Source organism: Nomascus leucogenys, chromosome 11 (genome assembly GCF_006542625.1).
Source record: "Nomascus leucogenys isolate Asia chromosome 11, Asia_NLE_v1, whole genome shotgun sequence".
NCBI classification, from domain to species: Eukaryota; Metazoa; Chordata; class Mammalia; order Primates; family Hylobatidae; genus Nomascus; species Nomascus leucogenys.
The window spans coordinates 25,072,612-25,087,673 of record NC_044391.1 but is presented as its reverse complement, the minus strand read 5'-3'; positions in this window follow the sequence as shown (position 1 = coordinate 25,087,673).

The window sequence follows — 15,062 nt, the reverse complement described above, 5'->3', positions numbered from 1 at the left end:
TTTAAGCTTGATTTCATATGCACCAAGCAATTTCTAATTTAAGTTTGGATTCTCATGTTTATCTCTTTTGAGGAGACACAGCACTGGTCATGGCACTAGGAAAGTGATATTTTTCACTATATATTTAAAAATTGGCCTATGAGTCTATGTGTCTAATGTGAGTCTACCCCTAAATGGTAGCTTTCCTTATGGGATTTTGGCAAAATCAGGCTTTTGATCCTGTAATACCAAAAGCCAGCCCATGGACTATGGTTAATTGAAGGAATGAGTGTTCCCTGGAGAGGACTCTTGACAATGATGCAATTGATATCCTTTGCAACACCTTGGCTGATTACTCCCTGTTAATTCAAACTGCAACACAAAATATAGTTTATTTGAAAAGAAACTAAGAGAATGATATGTTTCAGTGCTGGTATGCGAAGAAGTATTCCAAGTATGAGCAAAAGGGCAGGGCAGGAGTAAACACTATGTGCATTGTGAAATAATTGGTGGCTTTGCAGCCTAAGATGAGTAGCCTCAGGTGACAAGTGACTCAAGAGTTCTAAGGCCATCAGTTGGAACAAAGGTGATTTTAGAAAAACAAAACTAACTGAACTTGTGATGGTGCTAAGATTAGGAAAGTTATATCCTGACTTTATTTGCAATGTTTTAATTTTTTGTAAGGAAGAATGTATTCATATCTTACTTGAGTAATTAGAAAATCTTCAATAAAAATTTAAGGAAATGTCAAAGGAAGAAAATGCTAAGATGATGAAGAATAAGAAAAAATATTTGAGGCAGATAGAAGAGAATTATTTAAGCCCTTTTGGAAGAAGAGATCCTAGTGAGTCTAGAGTTCCGTTAGAAAGTCCAATGTAGCCACAGTAATGAAGACTAGGCAAGAGATGGTGAAGTATAGGGGAAGGCGAGACCCAAGGTAGGCCAAAACCATGCATGAACCTAAAGGAGAAAAATAAAGTCCGAAGGATGTTAAGAATGAAAAATGGGATGTGGTCATATTTGACCTTTTTATATGTACAAATAATCCAACAATAATATAGGGAACAGATAGAGCAGTTGGGCAGAATGGGTGTGGTTATACCAGTCTGAAATCTATTGTAGATATAATTGGAGAAATGGTAGCTTTGACTAGGATAGTGGTGGGAGACTCAAGAGCTATTTAGGAGGTAAAAAGGCAGCAGTTGTTGCTACATTGATTCTTTGGAAATAGTGTTGAGGAACAGAGAGGAGCCAATTCTGATGTGTGGGTTTTTCTTGGTCAAATGGTGGCAATTGTGATAGATAATAGACAATAGTGGATGAGAATCAGGATTGAGGAAACGATATGAGCTTAGTTTTATGCAAAGTGAACTTGAGGTACCTCTGAGAAAACCAAAATTAGTAGGCAATTGAATATATGAATTTGAAACTCAGAGTAGAGGTTCAGACTGGTGCTATGATTGGTAAGTCATCTGGATATGGGTTTTTACTGAAACCACAGGATCTGATGAGAAAACTGGTGCTCATTTTGTCATCTGAACATTCATGCAGCAGCTAAAGTGTGTCGCAACTATTTCTCCAATAGCAAAAACGATAAGGTACATGAAGTTGGATATTTGCCAGAATCTAACGATCAGAGAAAGTCTGAGATGGTATTTTATTGACATTTCACAAAATTAAAATACGTTACTTATTATTTTTGTACAAATTTTATTACTTTCTTAATAAATCTTACATTTTTAAAGGTTGTTCATTTGCTCCAAGGATTTCTGTGATCAGATCATCTCACTTTGCATTCAATTAATAGGGTGCAGTTCATTTTAGGCAGTTTATCATGTAGTTTTCATATTATGTTTAATTTTTATGTGATTAAGATTCTTATTACCTTAATTTGGGAGTCCATGCATGTGCCTAAAGCAAATTAAATGTTAAGACAATGAAGAAAGATTGAGATAACTGGCCTAGTAGAATAACATACCCCCTTTCCTTTTTTTTTTTTTAACATTTAAAAATGTTATTGGATTGAGTATCAGGGCCCTTTCATTCATTCATTGAGTGAATACTGACTTAGGACCTTTTGTGTTCTAGGCATTGAACTATGCACTGGTGAATAAAACATAGTGTATTATGGAAGATAATGAACAAAGTCTAGTACACTATCTGGTACTAGTTGGTGCTAAGTAAATATTTGTTGACAGAATTAACCTAATGTCTAATATAAAAGTTATGAAGGTTAAAAAAAAGTGTTGTAATAGAGAATGAGGAAAGGAAGCTACCTGGATTAAATGATCAGAATAGGTCTATCTAAAGAGAAAATATTTAAGACATGATTTGAAGACTAATCATGTGCCACTCATGCTTTGCATTCTGGTCAGAGGAAACAGCATGGGCACAGACCCAAAGGCAATGTAATGAAAACAGGTGGTTGTGGTTTCTGCCCAGTATCAACTTACCCTTCTAGCAACTTTACATTTTTTCTCTACACAAACATTTCTGCTCTAATTTCCAGCCAGGTACTTCCATTTAAGGTGACTCCACACCTTGCACCAGATCTCAGGTCTGGCTAATCAGAACACTGCCTCTCTCTGGTCAGGGTTTAGACCTTTGACTCAGTAGGACCTGTGAGATATAATTTAATTTTACTGAGACTGGCAAATGAGTGGGGGGCTCTTATCCAATATACTTGAATTTGGGGTGAAAATAAGGCCAACAGAAAAAAAGTGGAGGACCAACAGAATGGTCAGAAACCAATTATTTATATACTACAGGCAGCTGGGTTAGGTAACACTTGACTCTCAAGAACATGAAGGATCTCTGTGTTGTTGGAACATACTGATGAGGGGGAAGTGGGATTAAAGATGATTCTGGAGATGTAAACAGAGTCCTGTTAGTCTTATAGACTTTGACTGTGGAGTTCGGATTTTATTCTAAAAACATTGGAAATAAAGCATTTGAAGTAGAAAAATAACATGCAATAAAAAAACTGGTAAAAATTGTCAGCACTAAAAAATGTAAAACTCTAGAAGTTAACCAAACTTTGCTACACTTTTAGCAATCCAGGGTGGGTTTATTCAGGAAAAACAGTAGAATCTTGGTAAGAACGGCAAGCTTCATGGCACTTTACCTGGCCCTATTCTCATCTTTCCCTCTCCAGCACCATAGTAGCTTTGAAAACATTCTGCAATCATGGTGAAAAGCAGCGGTTTGGTAGCTCCCAAAAGAGACGGAACAAAGGTAGAGTTCCTTCTAAGCCTCTAATGAAGAGAACTGTCATTTTACCTGTCTGGTAGTTCCCTTGATGACCCACTTGCAAAGTTGTCTTTATTTGACCTGACTCAGAGCTCTCCCTGGGGTATTTTTGAAAACACAGGCAATTTATAAACTTTCCAGCTGCCTAAAATTGTGGATAACAGCTGGGACAAACAATTGATTAACCAAAGAACGTATCAGGAAAAGCTTAGGGAATGAGATTTCCATAGAGGCTTTGAAAAGTTTCATTATCTTTTTGGAATCTACACATGAATGTGTAGGGCTGTGTGACTGCTCAGTAAAGACCTAAGAAAGCCCTATGCTCTCTCACCTTGGGATAACCCTGAGTCTCTGTGCAATCAGACAGTGAATGCTAACACAGAGCTATCAACTGCCTGTCTCAGTTTTTAAAGCATTCCCCAACATTCACACAGAACTCCTTTGCAAAGGCATGTAAGAAAATATGTGCTTAATTATTAGCTGACCACTAAGATAACTAAGCGGAGACTTCAGTGGCTACACATGACAAAGAATATGGACTTTATAGGATTAGTTTACAAAAGTCACAAAACAATGCTTTGGGGAGCAGAAGTGGGGAGGATAATCTGATTTCCAGGATCACCATATTACTTAAAAGATCCAGTTTTCAAAAACACACAAAACCACATATAAATGTGCAAAGAATCAAGAAAGCATGGTCCATACATGGGAAATAAATCAATGAATTGAAACTGCCCAGGAAACATAGAAGTTGGACCTACTAGGCAAGTACTTTAAATCAGTTATTTTAAATATATCTAGAGAACCAAAGGAAACTGTGTCTAAAGAACTAAATGCAAGTATGAGACTAATATCCCAACAAATAGAGAATATCAATAAAAAGATATAAATTATAAGAAACAGAAATTCTGAAACAGGAAAATAACTGAGATGAAAACTTCACTACAGGGGCTGTATTGGGAATTTTCAATACCATACTCAGGTTCAATGATTCACTGGAAAGACTCACAGAACTCAGACACTGCCATATTCATGGTTACAGTTTATTACAGCAAAAAGATATATCACAGTTGACAGAGGGAGCAGTTACATGGATTAAGTCCAGGAGAAATCAGGTTCAAACTTCCAAGTATCCCCTCCCAGTGGAGGGGATGCCCTTAATTGTTCCAGCAGGAATGTGTGACTACACATGTGAAGTGTTGCTAGGAAAGCTCACCTAAGCCTTGGTATCCAGAGTTTTTGTTGGGGGTCAGTCACGTAGGCATGCAGTGCCCATATGAATGACCTCAGCTACTCAGACTCCATCCAGTCTTCACCACAGAGCAAAACCAGGCATTCATCATAAATCAATTTTCTAGGATAAACTTATCCAGTCAAACTGGTACAGTGTAGCCCAAGGGCTTAATCATACAAAAACAGATGTTTACAATAAATACCATAAATACAGCATGGTTCAGGGCTTTTGGCATACAGAAACTCGTATCAGGAAGAATATTCCAAGGGCTCACAGGCTACCTTCCAGGGGCCAGCCAATGGCCAGGCCTGAAGATAAACATTTCTTTGAAATGTATAAGATTTGAGCAACCCAATCCTCCTGCCCAAAGATTTAACAGCAGATTTGAGCAGGCAGCAGAAAGAATCAGCAAACTTGAATATGGGACAATTGAGGTTATCCAGTCTGAGGAATAAAACGAAAAAAGAATGAAAGTAAATAAATAGAGCTTGAGAGACCTGTCTTACTCCATAAGCATATCATCATATGCATAATGGGAATCTCAGAAGGAGAAGAGAGAGAGAGCAAGAGACAGACAGGAAGAATACATCAAGAAACAATGGCCAAAACTTCTAAAACTTTGATGAAAAACATTACACATTCAAGAGCTCAATGAACTCCAAGAAGTACAAATTCAGAGATCCACACTTAGACACATGATGATCTAACTATTGAAAGACAAAGACAAAGACAGACTCTTGAAAGCAGCAAGAAAAATGTAATTCAATATGTGCAAGGGCTCCTCAACAAGATTAACAGTAGATTTCTCATCAGAAACCATGTAGGCAAGAAGGCAGTGGGATGACATATTCAAAGTCCTTGGGAGAAAAAAATCATCAACCAAAGATTTTATATCCAGCAAACTTATTTTGAAAAACTGAAGAAGAATTTAAGACATTTCCAGATAAACACAAACTAAAAAAATGCCAGAAAGCCTGCCCTACCAGAAATATTAAAGGGAGTCCTACTGACAGTATTAGACAGATCACTGAGGCAGAAAATTAACAAGAATATTCAGGACACGAACTCAACATTGGACCAAATGGATCTGATGGACCTCTACAGAACTCTCCACCCAAAAAAACAGAGTATGCACTCTCATCACTACATGGCACATACTCTAAAATTGACCATATAATTGAACATACAACAATCCTCAGCAAATGCAAAAGAATGGAAATCATACCAAACACTCTCTGGGACCAGAGCACAAAGAAACAGATGTTAAGACTAAGAGAATCACTCAAAACCATGCAATTACATGGAAATTAAACAACATGCTCCTTAACGACTTTTGGGTAAATAATGAAATTAAGGCAGAAATCAAGAAATTCTTTAAAAATAATTAAAACAAAGATAAAACATACCAGAATCTCTGGGACACAGCTAAGGCAGTGTTAAGAGGCAAATTCATAGCACTAAATGCCCAAATCAAAAAGTTGGGAAGATCTTAAATTAACAACTTAACATTACAACTGAAAGAATTCAAGACGCAAGAACAAATCAACCCCAAAGCTAGCAGAAGACAAGAAACAACCAAAATTAGAGCTGAACTGAAGGAGACTGAGACATGAAAAACCAAAGATCAACAAATCCAGGAATTGGGGTGTTTGTTTGTTTGTTTTGAGATGGAGTCTCCCTCTGTCACACAGGCTGGAGTGCAGTGGCGTGATTTTGGCTCACTGCAAGCTCTGCCTCCCGGGTTCATGCCATTCTCCTGCCTCAGCTTCCTGAGTAGCTGGGACTACAGGGAACCGCTGCCACGCCTGGCTAATTTTTTGTATTTTTAGTAGAGACGGGGTTTCACCGTGTTAGCCAGGATGGTCTTGATCTCCTGAACTCGTGATCCGCCCGCCTCGGCCTCCTAAAGTCCTGGGATTACAAACATGAGCCACCACACCTGGCCCAGGAACTGCTTTTTTTTTTTTTTTTTTTTTTTTTTTTTTTTTTTTAAATCATTAAGATAGATGGTTGCTAGCTGGACTAATAAAGGAGAAAAGAGAGAAGATCCAAATAAAACAATCAGAAATGATGATGGGAATGTTACCACTGACCACAAAGAAATAAAAATAACCATCAGAAACTACTATGAATACCTCTATGCACACAAACTAGAAAATGTAGAAGAGATGGATAAATTCTTGGACACATATATCCTCCCAAGACTGAATCAGGAAGAAATTGATTCCCTGAACAGACTAATAACAAGCTCCAAAACTGAATCAGTAGTAAGTAGCCTACCAACCAAAAAAAGACCTGGACCTGATGGATTCACAGTCAAATTCTATCAGATGTACAAAGAAGAGCTGGTATCATTCCTATAGAAATTATTCCAAAAAATTAAGGAGATGGGACTCCTCCTCAACTCATTCTATGAGGCCAGCATAATCCTGATACCAAAACCTGTCAGAGACATAAAACAAAAAAGAAAACTGCAGGCCAATATCCTTGATGAATATTGATGCAAAAATCCTCAACAAAATACTTGCAAACTGAATCCAGCAGCACATCAAAAAGCTAATCCACCGCAATCAAGGTGGTTTCATCCTGGGATTCAAAGTTGGTTCAACATACACAAATCAATAAATGTGATTAATCACATAAACAAAAGTGCAGACAAAAACCATATGGTTATCTTAATAGATGCAGAAAAGGCTTTCGATAAAATTCAACACCACTTCATATTAAAAACTCCCAATAAACTACGTATTGAAGGAACATACTTCAAAATAATGAGAGCCATCTATGACAAACCCACAGCCAACATTATACTGAATGGGCAAAAGCTGAAAGCATTCTCCTTAAAAATCAGTACAAGACAAGAATGCCCTCTCTCATCACTCCTATTCAACATAGTACTGGAAGTCCTAGCAAGAACAATCAAGAAAGAGAAAGAAATAAAGGGCATCCAAACAGGAAAAGTGGAAATCAAACTATTCTGTTTGCAGACAAACATGATTCTACATCCTGAAAAACCCCATAGTCTCAGCCCAAAAGCTCCTTTCACTAATAAGCAACTACAGCAGTTTCAGGATGCAAAATCAATGTACGAAAATCACTAGCATTCCTATACACCAAAAACAGCCAAGCCACGAGCCAAATCAGAAAGGCAATTCCATTCACAATTGCCAGAAAAAGGATAAAATACCTAAGATACAGCTAATCAGGGAGGTGAAAGATCTCTACAATGAGAATTACAAAACACTGCTCAAAGAAATCAGAGAAGACACAAACGAATTGGTGAACTGAGTAAAGTAGATGGCCTTCCCCAAGGTGGACATCATCCAGTTCACTGAGGAACTCAATAGGAAAACCATGAAGGAAGGTTAAATTCTCTCTCTGCCTGAGTGCTTAAGCTGGGATATCAACCTCCTGCCCTTGACGCTCCTGGTTCTCAGGCTTTCAGACTTCAACTGGAATCTTTACCATTGGTTCTGTGGCTCTCAAGCCCTTAAACAACACAAATGGAAAAACTTCCATGCTCAAGAGAATGAAAAAAAAAAAAAAAAAAAAAAAAAAAAAAAAAAAAAAAAAAAAAAAACTTCCCATGCTCAAGGATGGGAAGAACCAATATTATTAAAATGGGCATAATGCCCAACGCAATTTACAGATTCAATGCTATTCTCATCAAACTACCAATGACACTCTTCACAGAACTAGAAAAAAAACTATTTTAAAATTCATATGGAACCAAAAAAGAGCCTGAATAGCCAAAGCAGTCCTAAGCACAAAGAACGGTGCTGGAGGCACTGTGTTACCTGACACCTCAAACTATACTACAGTGCTACAGTAACCAAAACAGCATGGTGCTGGTACAAAAACAGGAACATAGGCCAATGGAACAGAACAGAGGATATAAGCCTGCACTCCTATGACCATCTGATCTTCAACAAAGCTGACAAAACATACAATGGGGAAAAGACTCCCTATTCAACAAATGGTGCTAGGATAACTGGCTAGCCATGTGCAGAAGATTGGAATTTGTCTCCTTCCTTACACCATATAAAAAATCAACTCAAGATGGGCTAAAGGCTTAAATATAAAACCCCAAATTATAAAAACCCTGAAAGACAACCTAGGCAATACCATCCTGGGCATAGGAATGGACAAAGATTTCATGACAAAGACACCAAAAGCAATCAAAACAAAAGCAAAAAATTGACAAATGGGATCTAATTAAACTTAAGAGCTTCTTCACAGCAAAAGAAACTGTCAACAAAGTGAACAGACAACCTACAGAACGGGAGAAAATACTTGCAAACTATGCATCTAACAAAGGTCTAATATCCAGCATCAATAAGGAACGTAAACAAATTTACAACAGAAAAACAAACAACCCCATTAAAAAGTGGGCAAAGGACATAAATTGACACTTTTCAAAAGAAGACATACATGTGGCCAAGCATATGAAGAAAAGTTCAATATCACTGATCAATAGAGAAATGATCAATGTACAAAAATCACTAGCATTCCTATATACCACCAACAACCAAGCCAAGTCAACAAAAAAACATAATCCAACTATATGTTGTCTTCAAGAGACACAATTGAGATTCAGAGACTCAAATAAGTTGAAAGTGAAATTACAGAAGAAAAGATATTCCAGAAAAATGTTGACCAAAAGAAAGCTGGAATATGATATCAGAAAAATAAACTTTAAGATAAAAATTATTAGCCAGGCATGGTGGTCCATGCCTGTAATCTCATTCAAATTTAGGAAATCTAGAGAGTCCCAGTAAAATACTCCAGGAGAAGATCAACCCCAAGACACATAATCATCAGATTCTCCAAGGTCAAAATGAAAGAAAAAATGTTAAGGGCATCCCATGGATATTAACTTCATTAGACAAAAGCCACAATCCCAGATGTTTCTGAGAGAATTCCTTCTCTATTTTGGCCTCCTGATGAGGGACACCACTTTTATGTTTCCTAGAAGCCCCCTACTTTGGGAAGATCTGTAAGGCACAACCTTAATCTCTTGTAAGTGTCATTTATACAACTTCATCTTCTGACCATTTTTTTTTTCAGGTTTTAGTAAAAGGTTGTACAGTCATACACTCGACCATCTTTTTGTGCCACACTTTTGGCAGCCATTTCTGATTCTAGGCTTATTTTGCTACACAGAGAAGCTGGAATTTTAAAAGTCATACAGTCTTGGTTACTTTTTGTCTCCTTTCTCTCACTTTTTACTGTAAGCAAACCAGGCATATCTTCAATATCTTGCTTGGAAATATCCTTAACTACATATCTAAGTTTATCATTTGTGAGTTCTATTTCCAGGAAACAATTTCCCTAAGCTTTCTACCACTATATCACAAGAACCTCCTTTCACGCAGGTTCAAATACTGTTTCTTATTTTCTTTTGAGCCCTCACTGGCAGCACCCTTAAAATCTAAATTTCTACTAAAAATAAGTTCAAGGCAGTTTAGGTTTTCTGGATCAAGATCCTCATAGTTATTACATCCTGCAGGGGTGGGGGCAGTGGGGAACCTGTCAACTAAGAATTCTATGTCTGGCAAACTGTCCTTCAAAAATGGGGATGGGAAGTGTGTGACTGGACATGGTGGCTCATGCCTGTAATCCCAGTACTTTGGGAGGCTGAAGCAGGAGGATTGCTTGAGCCCAGGAGTTCAAGATCAGCCTGGGCTACATAGGGAGACCTTGTCTCTACAAAAATTAAACAATTAGCCAGGCATGGTGGCATGGGCCTGTGGTACCAGCTACTTGGGAGGCTGCAGTAGGAGGATCACTTAAGCCTGGGAGGTCAAGACTGCAGTGAGCTGTGATTGCACTATTGCTTTCCAGCCTGGGTGACACAGTGAGACTCTGTCTCAAAAAAAAAAAAAAAAAAAAAAAAAAGGAGAATTGAAGATATTTCCAGATAAAGAAAAGCTGAAGCATTCTCTTACCAATAGACCTGTCCTACAAGAACTGCTCAAGGTAGTACTTCAGGGTAAAGGACACTCAACAGTAACTCAAAGCCATATAAAGAAATAAAGATCTCCAGTAAAGTTAAATACATCAGCAAATAAAAAAGCTGATACTATTGTAATTTTGCTTTATATCTCCACTTTTTATTTTCTACATGATTTAAAAGACAAACGTGGGCTGGACATGGTGACTCATTCCTGTAATCCCAGCACTTTGGGAGGCCAAGGTGGTTGGATCGCCTGAGGTCCAGAGTTGGAGATCAGCCTGGCCAACATGGTGAAACCCCGTCTCCACTAAAAATAGAAAAATTAACTGGGCATGGTGGTGCACGTCTGTAGTCCCAGCTACTCAGGAGGCTGGGGCAGGAGAATTGCTTGAACCTAGGAGGTGGATGTTGCAGTGAGCCGAGATCACGCCACTGCACTCCAGCCTGGGTGACAGAGGGAGACTCCATCCCCGCCCAAAAAAAAGACAAATGTGTAAAACATAAATCTATATTATTGGACACACAATGCATAAAAATGTAATTTGTGACATCAATAACATAAAAGGGGATGCAGCTGTATAGAAGCAGAGATTTTGTATGCTATTGTAGTTATCAATTCAAATTTAGGATGTTAAATGAGTTCCATAGTAATAACAAAGAAAATAATTATAGAAGGTACACAAAAATAAGTGAGAAGGGAATCAAAACCTTTCACTACAGAAAAATCAACTAAACATGAAAAGAGGCAGTAGTGGAGGAAATAGGGGACAAAAAAAATAATAAGACAGGCAGAAAATAATTAATAAAATGGCAGAAGTAAATCCTTGTATTTTAAATGGATTAAACTTTGCAATGAAAAGTCAGAGATTGGGCCAGGTGCGGTGGCTCACGCCTGTAATCCCAGCACTTTGGGAGGCTGAGGCAGGTGGATCACAAGGTCAGGAGATCAAGACCATCCTGTCTAACATGGTGAAACCCTGTCTCTACTAAAAATACAAAAAATTAGCTGGGCATGGTGGCGGGCACCCGTAGTCCCAGCTACTTGGGAGGCTGAGACAGAAGAATGGTTATGAACCCAGGAGGCAGACCTTGCAGTGAGCCGAGATCACACCACTGCACTCCAGCCTGGGCGACAGAGTAAGACTCCATCTCAAAAAAGAAAAAAAAAAGTCAGAGATTGGTAGAATGGAGTTTTTTTAATGATCCAACTATATGCTGTCTACAAGAGACACACTTCATGCCTGGTGTGGTGGCTCGCACCTGTAATCCTAGTACTTTGGGAGGCTGAGGTGGGAGGACCACTTGAGGCCTGGAGTTTGAGACCAGTCTGGACAACATAGATAGACTCCTGTCTATACAAAAAATTCAAAAACTAGCCCAGCACAGAGGTGCCAAACTACTTGGGAGGCTGAGACAGGAGGATTACTTGAGCCCAGGAGGTTGAGGCTGCAGTGAGCCAAAATTGCACCACTGCTCTCCAGCCTGGGTGACAGAGTGAGTGAGACCCTCTCTTCTTAAAAACAAAATATACTCAGATTTCTGAAATTTTTTTTTCACTTAGCAATATTCCTTGGGATTTTTCCCTAGGAAATTTCCCATAATCTCCCCATTCTTTGTTACCACTACATGGTGTTATATAGTTATGGTTACCACATCATCAATCCACTATTCCTTTATTGATGATATTAGTTCCAATTACAATTATCAATTGTACAATCAGTTACAAGTAATACTGCAGTGAATGACCTTATTTATATACCCTTTTCCACCAATATGAGTATAAGTTACCAGATGTGGTATATGCATTTTTTATTTTAATATGTATATCTAGAATGCCCTCCATAGGGACCCTAGGAATTTATATTCCCACAGCAATGCATCTGTGCTGTCCTGCCATAACCTTCACTCAACACAGTGTCTTATCAACTTGTATCTTGTCATACATTTAAAAGGCATTAATATTTCCCTTTCTGTGAACAGTTTGCTTATACTGCTTCCCCTCTGTCTTAGTCCATTTGGGCTGCTATAATATATACCAGAGACTGGGTAGCTTATGAACAACAGAAATTTATTTCTCACAGTATGGAAGGCTAGGAAGTACAAGATCAAAGTGCTGGTAGAGTTGATGTCTGGAAAGGGTCCATTTCCTGATTCCTAGATGGCCATTTTCTGTGTCCACACACGGTGGAAGGGGCAAGGAAACTCCCTGGGGCTTGTTTTATAAGGGCAATAATCCCATTCATGAGGGTTTGCCCTCATGACCTAATCATCTCCCAAAGGCCCCATCTCCAAATACCATCACATTGGTGATTAGGTTTCAACATACTAATTCATACACATTCAGACCATAGCACCCACTTCACTTATCTGTCGTTTGTTCTTTTCTCATCAATGCCTAGGAAGTCTTTGTATTTTGGGGAGATTAGCCTTTTGTCTATAAGATACAAATGCCTTTCCTCAGTCTATCTTTGGATTTACTTGTTTTTGCTTTGCAAAAAAATTTTTTCTAATATAGCAGATTTTGTCAATCTTTTATGACTTCTGGATTTTGAATAGTTTTTGAATAAAGAATACTTTATCATTCCAAAGTAATACAGGATATCATTTGTAGTTTTTCTATACTTCTATGATGTATGGTAGGGATCCAACTTAATTTTGTTTAAAATGACAACCTTCTTGCCAGTATTATTAATTAAACAATCCATCTTTTTGCAACTGACTTGAGTTACTACCTACAGCATATACTAAATTCATAGACATGTATGGGACGATTTATGTACTTTTTACTCTGTATCACTAGCTATGCATGCATCAGCTTCACACAGTTTTAATTAGAGAGGCTTTCTATTATATTATGTCACACAATGTTATAAAATAATACATTTTTATTTCTGGTGAAAGTACCCTCCCATACTGCTCTTCTTTTAAATCAGAGGTTTTCTTGCAATTCTTATTTTTCCAAATATAATTCAGAATAAGCTTATTTCTTTAAAAACCTATCAATATTCATGTTGGAATCACATGAACTTTATAAGTTAATTTAGGATAAATGTTAAAGGAATATATATTTCCATTTCCTTATAATGTATAAAGGAACTCTGTAAGAATACATAAAAAGATAGTAAGACTGGCTATGTGTAGTTGGGGAGTAGCAGTCATGGGAACTAGGCAGATGAGGAATTCTAGAGGAAAAATAAAACTTTTCACTATCTGCCCTTAATATTTTATTTTTGAACCATCTAAATATATTCCCTATTCAAAATACATATATAACAAGGAAATAATAAAGGACCTTGCCTTTGAAAAAAGCAGCTAGCAGGCATAGGCTGGCAATAGTAGACATTACTATTTCGGTTCTCTCCACATAGCCTCCCTGGTATTTTAAAGATGACCAGAATGTTGAGAGAGAGGGGCTTACAAACTCTCTGGTGTCTTCTTTCTGAAATCCCCTTACTGCATTGGTATTTTCAAGGCTAGTACCTTGCCAAAAATGAAGTGTACACATGCTTCATGAGGTAAAAAATGGGCTCATGGCAATTTTCATTTTTGTTTCAATAATATGTCTTTCTTTTACATGGCCCTACTCAGATAATATTAAGATTCTGAAGAAAGATAAGGTAACCACTGGTATGACAGAAGCAGGGTATAGGAGGCTCAAATCAATAGAAAATAAATAAAAACTAGGCCATTTCAACATGTTAGAAAAGAGAAAAATAAATCACTATAATAAAGAGCAGTCAACAAAAAATACATATAAAACAAGATGGATGAGTACTAGCCTCTGACAATCATGAAGCAAAATCTGGCATGTGGGTGTGAACTCACAGACTTGGTTCCAATAGGAAATAAATCTGTAACAGAAAGATTTAAAAAAAAAAGGATGGAAGCAGTAAGACTAAACATCACAGTTAGCAGAATAAATGTGAAAGTGTATAACACCCGTGGTAAATATCTGGAGTATAGCTATTCTGTTTGGATGATTGAGAGTACAAATTGAAGTATAAACTGCTAGAGGATCCCCCAGGGTTAGGAGAAATATTTCTACATGCTAAAAAGCCTAACCAGAAGAGCCATCATACTGCCACACCATGATGAGCCGAGGGGTAGTTAAGACCTGGCTAAGGTTCTCCTCAGGAAGAAACTGAATTTGCTCTTAATCACAAACAAATGGTCAATTGAGGGCCCAGATTTCTGCTCCATATAGCACAGACTCATAAATTTTACTCTGTTAAATGTTTAAGGAAGGTGTAACCAAAAGCCCACTATGGCACATTTGAAAAAAACAGAGAGAAAACTCAATAAAGCTTCCATTAGAATGCCTAGCTTTAAGCAGTGTTGCTTCCTGATGCACCCTCCAAGCTAAACTATTTATGTAATGGAGACCAAAGTAACGGAATTAAAGTACTATATGGAATCATAAACTATGAAACAGCCATAAGTTGGAGAAAACCTGTGTTTAAAAAAAAAATTGTAAGAGTTCTTGTTAAAAGTGGTCTATTTGTCAATTTTTTTTTCAATTTGACTCAATTTTGTTTGCAGCATTTCTTTTGACTAAGAAATATTTCTTTTTTATAAGTATTATAATCACATTCATTTTGCTTTCTTTTGTTTATATGCTTGAGCTATTCTTTCCGTATCAGAAAT